Genomic DNA, 12,308 nt, shown 5'->3' with positions numbered 1-12,308 from the left:
AATGATTGTAAAGGCTAACAACTTCCTCATCTTCACCTTCGAAGCAATCCTGTAACAACATGCCTCGGAGCTTCCTGTCAGTTTTAAATTTTAAAGCTCCCAGGTCACAAACTGCTCTTATATGCCCAATAAGCTCTTACTAAATATTATTGATTGATCTGATGGTTTTAATGTTGCTGTTTTTGGATTTTCGACACTGTTAGCTTAGTTTTCCACTTGTAAGCTGAGTCCCCAGGGGCACTTGTCACACTTCTATCCTCCGGTGTATCATGAGTTTTAACAGGAGATTCTGAGCCCTTTGTGAAAAAGCCCAACAGCATCATCTTTCTGAGCCGTTGGATTGTCATTTGCCCCATGAGGCTGAAATCTCACTGAGGGTAGGAACTGTGTTTTCTTCATCTCTGTATCCCCCTGATGCCTATTTGCACAGAAAAAGTCCTCAATGAGGTTTAGAGCTGGGTCGGAGGAATCGAAAACTTCAAACTGTCCTACTGATGGTTTCCTTGGGAGTCTCAGAGTGGCCATAAAGTCAGTTCTTTGAAGATGTTTTGCTCCTAAAAGGGAGAAAGCTGACTTTTCTCCTTTGATGGATTGGTTGCCAGGCTACAGAGAGGAGAGGTGACTCACCATAAAGGTCGGGGTGGACAGGGAGGGGAGGAGGTCTTGGCTGGCCTTGATGCTGGGGGAACCACTCCACGGCGGGGCTTGCCATGTTTGCCTGTTTTTAGTCATGGGGCCATTAGGTTCTGTGGCATGTGGCCCTGACTCTCAATTCTTAGAAGCATGGAGAGATGGGTCAAAGGCTATCCAGGTCCAAAACCTGCCATAAATTTGTCATGATCTGATTTCCCTTTTTAGGCACTGCACCGTGTATATTTATTTGTAGTGTCCCATGGAGGCCTGGGAATTAGATAATTTGAAGACAGTTGGCTAATCAACCACATGTTCTTGGCTCCTCTGGGTGCGAATGTCAGTGGAAAAAATGCAAAAGCATAACTGGTCCCTTGTGAAGGCAGCATTCACTCTGCCCCTTCCCTCTCCCTGGAATTATAGTTGGTCCATCTCTTTAAAATGACCAAGTGGAATGGTTCTTCCTGGTGGGACTCATGGCATCAGGAGTGGATCTTTCTGAACCGATGAACCCAGACAGGGCTGAGGCCCTGAGCCTTGAGTAGTGGAATCTGTCTTAGTTTGAGTTTCTTTCCAAAGTAGTCTGAAACCAGGGCTTAGGTGCTGGTAGTTTTCTGGTAGGTGACCCCAGGAGGCATGAGGGAGAAGCGAGAAGGATGAGACAGAAAAGGAGAAAGAATACAAATGGAGTGTCACTGTGAGCAGCAGGGCTCAGTTTTTAAGACCTCTGAGAAGCACAGAGACTGGCCTCCTGTAGGATGAAAATCTGGGCGCTTACCCACTGGCTCCTCATTCTCCCATTGGCTGTGGGTTAGCCCCTGGTTGGCTTCCCTGCTATCCTGGCTGCTCTTGTGCTGGGCTTAGAAGGCCCTGCAGTGTTGTAGAAGGAAGAAAGTGGAAACAAAGGTGGGATGTGCTTGAGGTGGGAAGCAGTCAATGAGAGATGAGGTTGTGCTTTCAAGGACCTGTTCATGAAGCAGGCTATAATCAGAGGTGGGCTGAGCACACATGATGTAGGTCACCTACCTTCAGTGGGGACTACTTCTGATGATGTCTTGAACCAGTAGGAGTAATGGGCTCTTGGGACTCAATTACAAGGCACAGGAGCAACGAATTAGATGGGGGCTTATAGACTTATTATTAGTTAGAAGACCCACTACTATCATCTACTCCTGGCCCCATTTCTACCAACTTAAGGTGTTTTTCTTATCTGAGACCAAAAAGTATTCACCTTTATATTTACCTTTAGGCTTACCATTTTTACTCTTTATTTCTCTAAGCAAATAAAAATATTTGAAATATTTGAAGATATAATGGCCAAGAATTATCTAAAATTAATAAAAAGACCACAAGCAAGCGGCTCACTGTACCCAGATCAGGACTAATATAAAACACACACACACACACACACACACACACACACACACACACACACACACCACAGTCAAACTGCTAACTCCAAAGATAAAAATTTGAAGGCATCCAGAGAAAAAAGGAATATTATATAAAGAAGAGTAAAGTAAGAGTATTTCTTCTCTTACATTCTTTTTCTCTTTTCTCTTCTTGGGACTTTAATTACAGGTATGTTAGACTGCTTGTCCCACAGCTTGTACAAGTTTGTTCTATTTTCCCACACTTTTTTTTGGCAGTGGGGTTCAGTATGTACAATTTTTATTGATCGCTCTTCAAGTTCATTGATTTCTTGCCCAGCTGTGTCCAGCCTGCCGAAGTCCAAAGAATTAACTTCTGAAATTGCTTTTTGTATTTCTAGCATTTCTATTTGACTCTTTTTGACTCACTGCTGAAATTCCCTATCTGTTGGTTCATATTACCATTAGATTCATTAGAGCCATGTTCAATTTTCCATTAGATTTTTTAACATAGTAATCATGGTTATTTTAAAGTCTATGTTTGACAGTTCCAATATCTGAGTCTTCTGAGTCTGGTTCGATTGTTTGCTTTCCTTCTCTGCATTGGGCTGTTCTTTCTTGTGTATCCCAAGATTTTTTATTGCATTCCAGACATTTGTTGTAGAAAAACATTAGAGACTGAAGTAAATAGTATTACACCCAGAAAAGAGCATGCCTTTACTATCAGGCCAATTAACATGGGTGGCTGAGTCAATCTACTTAGGAATCCAGCTGGGTTTTGATTATGTCTCTGTTATCATTTTCCTGGAGTACAGCAGAGACTTCAGATTCCTCTATCAGTGGGCTGCTGTTATCTTTTGCTTAATGTGGGAGTTGGAATGCGTGGGAGTTGTTTTGGTGTTCCTGTTTCATACTCAGCTTTCAGCTGTACCTGTGTGATCAATTTCTCCAACATGTTGACACTCCCCTGTAATAGACTCTGTTGCTTATTATTTGATGCTTATGATGGGGACTGGGGAGTGTCTCACTTTTCCTGGTCTGGCCTTAGGCTTCGACAGTGACTGTGCACCTGAGTTTCAGGGATAGGGGTGTATCAGTATATTCCAACCCCCAAACCCCCACCTTGGACATCAAACTCTGCAGAGTTTATCTATGTTGGATCTTGGTTGGGAGAGAGTTTTCTGTTTCTTCACCAGTGGTAGAAAACCCCTGCTTTGTATTGGTGCAAGTTCTAGACCAGCCGTGGGCAAACTACGGCCCGCGGGCCGGATCTGACCCATTTGAAATGAATAAAACTATTGAAAAAAAAGACCGTACCCTTTTATGTAATGATGTTTACTTTGAATTTATATTAGTTCACACAAACACTCCATCCATGCTTTTGTTCCGGCCCTCTGGTCCAGTTTAAGAACCCATTGTGGCCCTCGAGTCAAAAGTTTGCCCACCCCTGTTCTAGACTCATTTTCTTCCCCTACTCCAGCAGTTTAAGGCCATTGCTCCTTCTGAAGGAAGCGCTGAGAAGTGGGGAGGGTGTTGTGCCTGCACTGCAGTGACAGCAAACCTGCATCACCTTGGAGCACTCATTCCAGCCCCTTCTCTTGCACCAGTCCTTCCCAAGGGCTCCTGGCAAAGGCCCATGGCAAATAATTTGTGAGTGACTATGAATTCTATTTGTGTTTGGAACTCCCAGTAATTCTAAACTGATATGCTGGCCCACACTTAACTTTTTAGAATTCATTGAAATTTTAGCTCATTTCTTCTTACCTACTTCTGTGGTGGCTGCCTCTGCAGGCTGTGGTGCTCTGACAAAGGTGAAATGGTTCGCATATCCCATCTCTCCTCAAAGAGGCTTCTCATCCTTTGGAATTTAGTTCATTTGGTTGCTTTGTGACTTCAGCTCTTTGATGGACTCAAAACAGTTATGCTTTTGTAATTCCTGGCTTTTCCTCATTGTCAGGGTGGGAAGAAGTATTCTGTGGATTTTTACATCTTTTGTGGAAGTGGGGCAACTATTATTTGAATATCTGTTATATGCAGGGAACTGAGCCCACCCCCGTTTGTCAACTTTGCACCATGACTCATCCCTTTTGACCAGTCCCGCTGAGATGAACAACTTTTTGGCCACCTTTTTCATTTGGGGACAGTCACCACATCTATTTTGCCACCTAAGGGCAGTGCGGTAAAGTAGGAGGAGATCAGGGATGCTGTCAGAACTGCTAACGCCATGAGAGTGTTGACCAGGTATCTCTTCAGTTGCGGCTATTCACTCTCTCCAGTTGTGTGACTTTAAGCAGGTCTTGGTTTTCTTCTCTGTAAAATCAGACTTTGAGCTAAATTCTCTTAGAATGGATGGCCTCCAGACACTGGTGGGCTAATGATTCATGGGGCTTTGGAATCTATATGCACATATGCATTTTGTCACTCAGCAGGTAATGAAAGGGTAAACGCTATCTTGTGGGGTTATGAGAAATGTTCTGTGTTACAATCATTGCTCATATTTGGGAAGGAGAAAACCACTGCTAAGCTTCTGTGGTTTTCAAACAGCGTTTCCACCTCTATCTCCCACCATTTCATCCAGGACGGCTCAGACTTCACACAGCTTATTTCTTGGGCTTGCTCTCAAGTGTCTGCTTGAAGTAAAAGTTTTGTGAAAAAAAATCAATCCACTCAGAAATCAGATCAGCGGTTGCCTGGAGGCAGGGGTTGGGGAAGGAAATGAGAGCTTTTGAAGATGGTAGAAGTGTTCTGTGTTTTGATTGTGGTGGTTGTTATCAGGGTGTGTTGTGTGTATTTGGTGAAACTCATTGAGTTGTGTATTAAAATGGGTGAAATGTGTGGCATGTAAATTAAACTTCCAGAAAGTTGATTTAAAAATGGAAAACTTCTGCCTCAGATTAGTGTGTCTTAAATGTTTAAATATCCATGCTCCTCTCGATTAGACTGAAAACCTCACACTGTTCTTTAGTTACTTAGAATTTCAAAATAAAGTAATTACAGCAGGAAAGAGTAAATAAAAACAGAGGTAATTTTAGAATATGTTCCGTTAACTTGGAGATAAGAATAATAAAACAAGTACCTGGCTTCCTACTACTCAGAATTTGTATTTGCATTTTATATTTTTAACTTTAGGTGTTTGTGTGTAAGAACAGTATATTGATGCATTTGAAGTTCCCTTGGCTACTACCATTTCAGCCCCGTCTCATTTCTGACCTCCCTTTTGCCTTTTCTCCCTTTCTTCCTACAGGCAACAGTACAAAAGTTTGGTATACCATTTTCCAGTGCATTTTGACATCTTTTTCATGAACACATAAATAAGAACAATACATAAAATTGTTGTGAACTTTTATTTATAAATTTATGCATTTGGTTTCAGACTATACAGATCATTCTGCAAGTTGCTTTTTCCCCATCAACATTATATCTTTGGGATCTCATATTGATATGTATCTAGGTCTAGGTAAGTTTCCTTACTGCTGTGCAGATTTTGACCATACTAATATACCACAATTTAGTTTTCAATATCCTTTTTTGGTTATTGTGAAGAACAACGTGGTCATCATCTTTTTACATGCAGAGCATTTCTTCAGGTTATATCTACAACTGGAATTCCTCAATCATGGGGCTAGACCGCTAGAACATGCTTTTTCAACTACGCAATACATCCCAACTTTCCCCCCAAAATTCTGATGGTCACATTTTCCCTTCTATTACTTTGGCTCTATAGAGAATCATTGTTCTAGAACAAGAGTTGGCAAATGTTTTCTTAAAGGGCCAGAGAGGAAATATTTCAAGCTTTGCTAGCCAAGAGGCAAAATCGAGAATATTATGCAACTATTGAAATGGTTATTATGTAGGTAACTAATAGGTGATAACCATTTTAAAATGTAAAAGCCATTCTTAGCTCTCAGGCTGTGAAAAAGCAGTAGCTGGATCTGGCTCATGTGCTGTCGTTCGCTGGCCCTGCTCTAGACTTTTCAGGTTCTAGAGTCTAGGCCATCTGTTCTCAACCTGTGGGTCGCAACCCCTTTGGCCGTTGAATGACCCTTTCACAGGGGTCGCCTAAGACCATCCTGCATATCAGATATTTACATTACGATTCATAACAGTAGCAACATTACAGTTATGAAGTAGCAATGAAAATAATTTTATGGTTGGGTCACAACATGAGAAACTGTATTTAAAGGGCCAGAAGGTTGAGAATCACTGTTCTAGACAATCTTTTAGTTCTAGTATAAATTTACTAATTAATAGGTAAATTAATATAGGTGCACACACACACAGTATAAGAAGTTAGGGTGTTGGCACATGAACACTTTTGATTGAGGAAATCCCCAGAATAAATGGTGCCCATGTCATACAAAGCTGCTGCCCTTGGTTTTTAAGAGTAGTGGCTCAAAAATGTCTCCATTTTCAACCCCAGGTGCCTCCTGCTCCTGTGCCCTCAGTGGGTGGTGTGCCCCTTTCCTTGCTGAGCAAACACACAGCAGTGGTGGTCCTATTTCCGTAGGGATTTGTAGTTACGGGAACACAAGGGCCCAACTCTTCCAAATCCCAGTGCCCCTATCTAACATTCTGTTCATCCCACTATATGTGGATTCATCCAGTGCACAATCTCCCTGTCCCACCATCCTCACTGCCTCTCGCGTTCCACCTGTACCGATTATGACAGCCCACCTTGTATTCCCCTCCAGCAAGCATAGTCCCACTCCTGTCCCAGCCCCAGTGTTTGACAGCTCAGAGAAGGCATGACAATGAACAGAGGAGGGCAAATGTGAAGTTTTTCAAGACCAGTATCCCAAAAGGGCGAAGAGGGGACACCTGAGTCTCTTCCAGGCCCCACCCCTGAAGGATGGGGCTTGTGCCAAGGCTGGGTGAGGCAGCCCCATGAAGAAATCAGCTGGAATCGTTAGAGCTGGTGGACTAGTGAGGCTCCTGGCTTTCTTTTCCAGAACTTTCTACCTACGCCATCTGTCCTTGCAGCAATGACTGTGCAGAGTCTGGGGTGGATAGCTGGTGGGGTTGGTAATCAGGTTCGGGTTTCCAATCACTGGTTGCATGATCTACTGACGCAAGCATTCTGCCCTTTACCTAGAGCAGTGGTTCTCAACCTTGGCTGCACATTAGAATCACCTGGGAATCTTTTTAAAATCCTGATTTCTGGGCCTCATACTCTGGAAATTCTGTTTCTTTGTTATGGGGTGGGGCCACAACATTAGTAACAAAGAAACAGAATTTCCAGAGGATGAGGCCCAGAAACCAGGATTTTAAGAAGATTCCCAGGTGATTCTAATGTGCAGCCAAGGTTGAGAACCACTGACCTAGAGCAAACGGCTCAGCAATGAGCACCGGGTTCCTGGAGCTCAAATGTGCTTCTGCCCGCACAGAGGGTTAAATCGGACTGTTCGCACCTGGGCGAAAGTCCTCTAAATGGCTCTGTGGATCACATTGTTTATCCCTGGCAGAGTTGGAGTGATGCAGAGACCGAGGAACTCAGAGGAAGGGTTCCATGAGAAGATAAAATTCATTAGTGAGACCACTCACAGTTTAAATATTTATCTCCTAAATATTTAATTTCCGTAAATATTCTCAGGATCCTGTATTAATTCCCACCGTATAACATGAGGTTCACTGGGGAATCTTTTATCCCCTCTGGCCTTTGTAGATGCTGCTGCTTGAGCCAGACAAACCGTCTCTCTCTTCCAGTCTTCCCCCCCGGAGAATTCTTAGTCATAGGCTTGGACTCACTCATAGTGCCTTCCTGGGTTCCTGCAGCACTGGACTCCCTCCCCTCCCCGCCGTAGTACTTGTCACAGTGGGTTGTAATTGCTTATGCACTTATCAGAACCCTCCACTAGGTCAGAAATAGCTTCTTCATTGCTGTCCTCACAGCCCAGCCTGTGCCTGGGACCAGGCTGAATGGAGCTGAAACGGCCTCTAAAATAGCAAAAGACACAGACTCCCCCTTTCCCCCTGGCCCTGGGAGAGTCAAAGTAAGGAAAGCAAGAGTAGCTGTCAAACTGGGTGGCACATTGACAGCGCAGTGAAGACAGGCAGGAGGTCAGAGCTGAGGATGTGAGGACCACATCTTGGGATGGGTTCCCAGTGGCTGGAGTTCCAGAGGCTGATTATGCACCCTGCCAGAGTGCCCAGATGCATTCTTTGGCTGCTCGCAGAAGATGAGGAGGTCAGGCAGGGGTTTTGAGGTGCTGGGATGGGTCAAAGACGCTGCACTGGGTATGTAGGGTCCAAAGCTGGTTCTAGAGGTTCAACATGAGGGATACCTGGCCAGCCTGTAGGGCAGGGCAAGAGCATGTAACAAGCTCAGGAGTGGCTCCAACATGGAAGCTCCAACAACTCAGACACGTGAGACAAAGTAGGAGGTGCAGGACACCAGCAAGTTCAACTTCTAGTGAGGTGGATCCAGGGCCAGTGATGTGCCCTGCAGGAGCCAGGCCTTGAGGTGGGAGAAGATACAAATAGGCGGACCGCAGGGTCTAAGTGGAGCTCAAGAGAAAAAAATAGCATGGCTTTTTATTAGGCGGAGTCCCCCAGAAGCAGACCCTGAGACAAGAATTCCAGGGCAAGTGGTTTATTTGGGAAGTGAAGGAAACAATGATAGGAGAGTGGAGAGGGGACACAGGAAAGGGACAGCATCTGATCAAGTGTTATAAAATGAGTTCCGGCTGTGGGCACTTGGAGCTCTGTCTTGCTGGGGGGTGCGGGTGGGGGGCTTTGGGAGCCAGTGAAGAGCATAGCCAGAGCCATGTACATGAGGAGTGAGGGAGCTTGGGAATTTACCCACCAATTCCCATCTGTCATTGGTTGAGTTCTTCTCCCTCATGGGTGGTGTAAAGTGACTTCAGCACCAAAGCCCACAGGCAAAGAGTGCAGAGCTGGCAGTGGGGCCTTGGGAGTAGTGTGCACTGAACCGATGAGGACAGAGGGCTGGGAGGTGCCGTAGGCATCTGCTACAGGCTTTTAAAAAAATGTATCTTTATTGTTGAAAGTATTACAGAAAGCTCATCCCTGAACCAGCAGACGCCAGGGCCAGTTTTGAGCAGCTGCACATGTGCCAATGAATACCCTTGAGCTGGCTGCTGACATCCTTCTTGCTCATTGACCTCGGGGTGGCTGAATCTGCAGGTTTCCCACTCACTGAGACCCTTGAGCAGAGAAGCCCAATCTTGATTCCTCTACCTTCCCCTATCTCCCGGGTCTGCTGTGGAGAAGACCATTAAGAGCTCTGGGTTGAACAGAACTAAAACCCAGCTTGGGAGGGTCAGAGAGGAGAGGGGACCAACTGCTCCCTTGAGGCCCCTGAGATGCCTGCCTCACCTTCGAGCAGCAGCAGCAGCAGCAGCAGCAGCAGCAGCTAATATCTACAGAGGACTTTCTATCTGTTAGAAACTGCGCTTCACTCCTTACACACTTTGTCTCACTTGGTCATAGTTACCCTTGGTTATAGCATCCCCATGCACAGATGAGGAAACATTGAAAGTCCATGATTTCATTTCTCCTGAACCTCTGTTTCCACTTGGGACATTTACCTATTACTGTGAATGGGCAGCTTGTGCTAAACCCAGGTCTGGTTGTGCCAGGATGAGCTCAGAGCAGGATTCTTGCACTTTGAAAAACAGAGGTGGCCAGACTCAAGATCTCAACATAGAGTGTGTGGAAACGCCTGCTCCAAGGTCACATAGGCACGTTAGAGCCCCACATCCCACCCTGCCCAGGGCGGGATCCCAAGACCAGAACTTCATTCATTCCTCCTTCACACTGCCTCTCCTGCTGGTAGAAGGACACCTTCTTTCTTTCTTTTTTTACATAAAGAACTTTTATTTTAATTTACTATACATGTTTAAATTTTAGGAAGCTACTAGGTAGACGCACTTTCATCTGCAGGTTTAGTTTGATCTTCAGTTACCAATTTCCGAGACCTTTCCAATAGCTTAGTCCGTATCGTAAAATGTGCTCTTAAGTGAACAGGTAAAGAGAGACCCTGTAATCTTCATACAAGACTTGACCCGTTGGCCTGCAGATTGTGAACCGCTGACACTTTAAACTGGGAACAAATACTTGTTCTCGGAATAAGAGGGCCTTCAGTCACATCAATGAAGTCACCACATCTGTGCAGCTTGACTATTCTCTCAGGATTCTGAGATGCTTTCTCTCCTATGAGATCTACTTTATACATGTTGTGTTGAAATATTTCTAATGCCACTTTTGCATCAACTTCTAGAGTTTCAAATGGGAGGTCTTTATAAATTAAAGTATTAACATCTTTTGTGAACGAACGTAGGTTCTCTTTTGTTGGCATCCACTCATCAAGCCTCTTATCCAAAACTACATCATAGCAGAAGGCTCCAGCGATCACAGGCACTTCTGGAGCTCTGACCAAACGACCAAGTATTTGTCTTTAAATGCCCTCTCTATCACACAGCCCATCATCAGGGCATAAGACCGTCAATAAGCCTATTAACTTCTCCTGGATCACGATCTTTGAAAGTAAGAAACTGAATTTCACAGGGTTTGGTCAAAGGCTTATACATGTCCCACGGCTGTTCATCCACAAGAGCCAGAATGGACTTCTTGCAGTACCACTCACTTAAATGCATGGCACAACTGTAGGGCATCGACATGTTTTTATTCATCACAAACATGGTGCCAGGGTCTGTTTTCCCAACGAGTTTAACCTCGATCTTCTCGGTCCGGGGAGTTAGCGATGACTGCCTGTCTTTCTCTTTATTGAAGACATTGTTCTGCATTTCTATCAGTGCGGTCGGTGACAGCTGAGACACTGTGGATGTTGCTATACATCTCCAGCCAGCACCGCCACCAGGGACGGCGTGCCAGAGTCACGACCCCCAGACTCCCACGGCCACGGCCATCACTTCCGTCCTGGCCCAGAAGGGCACTTTCTAGAATAAATTTGCTTATGTAGCCCATTTTCTAGGTATTTTCCCAGATGAATGTGTGTGTGTGTGTGTGTGTGTAAGTGGATGTCTTATAGAATTGTCCTACAATGCCAAGTCTAGGAGAAAAGGCTAATTTTTGGCAAGAATTCTGTGGCTATTAGAGTTTCTTGACTGGACAGACCAAGGGTGGACCTTGAGAAAGAACACTGGGGCAGCCTGAGGCAGCCCTGCCCTCGAGTGTCTGCAGCTACTCGAGGCTGAGGTGAGATTGGCCTGAAGGCAGGACTAGGAGGTGCCCTCAGTGGCCTGCTCTGCCCAGTTCCCTGGGTCACATGTTTTACATACTTAGTCCAGTGTTTAGGGTCTTGTCCAGGAAAACGATTTTGACTGCTGCTGGAAAGGATTTTCTTCCCAAGATTTTTGGATGTGTTTCATTTTCCAATTTTGAAAAGTGAGAGCGATATTTTCCCACTGAGTCTGTGGAGGGAGGAGTAGGGTCATGGTCACTCTCTGGCTGCTGTCCTTCCTTCTCCCTCCCACACACTCATCTCTGCTGTTGGCCTGGGAGAACCTAGGTCCTCACTTGGCTGCCAGCCTTCTCCTTCAAGGCCCTCTGTCCTTCCGATACATCCTCCCTCAGGCTTGGGTTCCCAAGAAGACAGAAAACATGAGTATCACAAGTCTATACCTTCTACTTGTCCACATCCAACATGAAACTATTCTGTGGTTATTTTTCCTGACTGCTCGCCAGTTATCATCTGTCCCTGGAGTTCATATGAAAAATGCCAAACCTTTCTGCCAGTCCTTGGGCCAGGCCAACATTCCAGGCGAGACCTTATTTGCTCTGGGAACTGAGCACGAGTCTTCCTTCTGGAAGGGTCCCACTGGAGTCATCCCTCACCATGCTCCACTCCCTTAGCAAGGCCACAGCTGTGACATCTGGAGGAAAAGGTAGTAAGAGGTGATGGTGATGCAAGTCAATGCATCATGGTTTGCCAGACCTGACTGTGCCATCAGAGATATGCCTGGAGGGTTTACAAAAATGATAGAATTTTGAGTTTTGTATCAGTTAGCTTTGGCTGTGTAACAAATGCTTCAAAACTTAGTGGCTTAAAACATCAGCCATTTATTTAGCTCATGATTCTGTAGGGGGGTGCTTTTGCTCTGAACCTGCTCATCTGATCTTGGTAGGATTACTTAGGAACCATGGTCTAGAATGGCCTCCTTCACAGGAGGTTGGCAGGCTATCAGCTGGCTGCCCAATGCAATTAGGCCACAAGCCTCTCTTCTTCCAGTGGGCCAAGTCAGGCTCATTCACATGAAGCCACAGAGAATCCAGGAGCAGCTGGAGGGGGTGGGTTTCTTTCAAGTCTCTGCTTGTGTCACATTTACT

General features: G+C 45.1%; 1 pseudogene across 1 annotated transcript; it reads right to left on the bottom strand.

Annotated features, from left to right (window-relative positions):
* Positions 1 to 9,876: 9,876 nt before the first annotated feature.
* LOC308523095 (large ribosomal subunit protein mL39-like) lies at positions 9,877 to 10,888 on the bottom strand (annotated as a pseudogene). The gene has a single exon. The product of its transcript is annotated as a large ribosomal subunit protein mL39-like (transcript).
* Positions 10,889 to 12,308: the final 1,420 nt, after the last annotated feature.

Source organism: Myotis nattereri (assembly GCF_964212035.1).
Source record: "Myotis nattereri genome assembly, chromosome: 8".
In the NCBI taxonomy this organism is placed as follows: Eukaryota; Metazoa; Chordata; class Mammalia; order Chiroptera; family Vespertilionidae; genus Myotis; species Myotis nattereri.
This window is presented reverse-complemented; position numbering and strand designations above follow the sequence as displayed.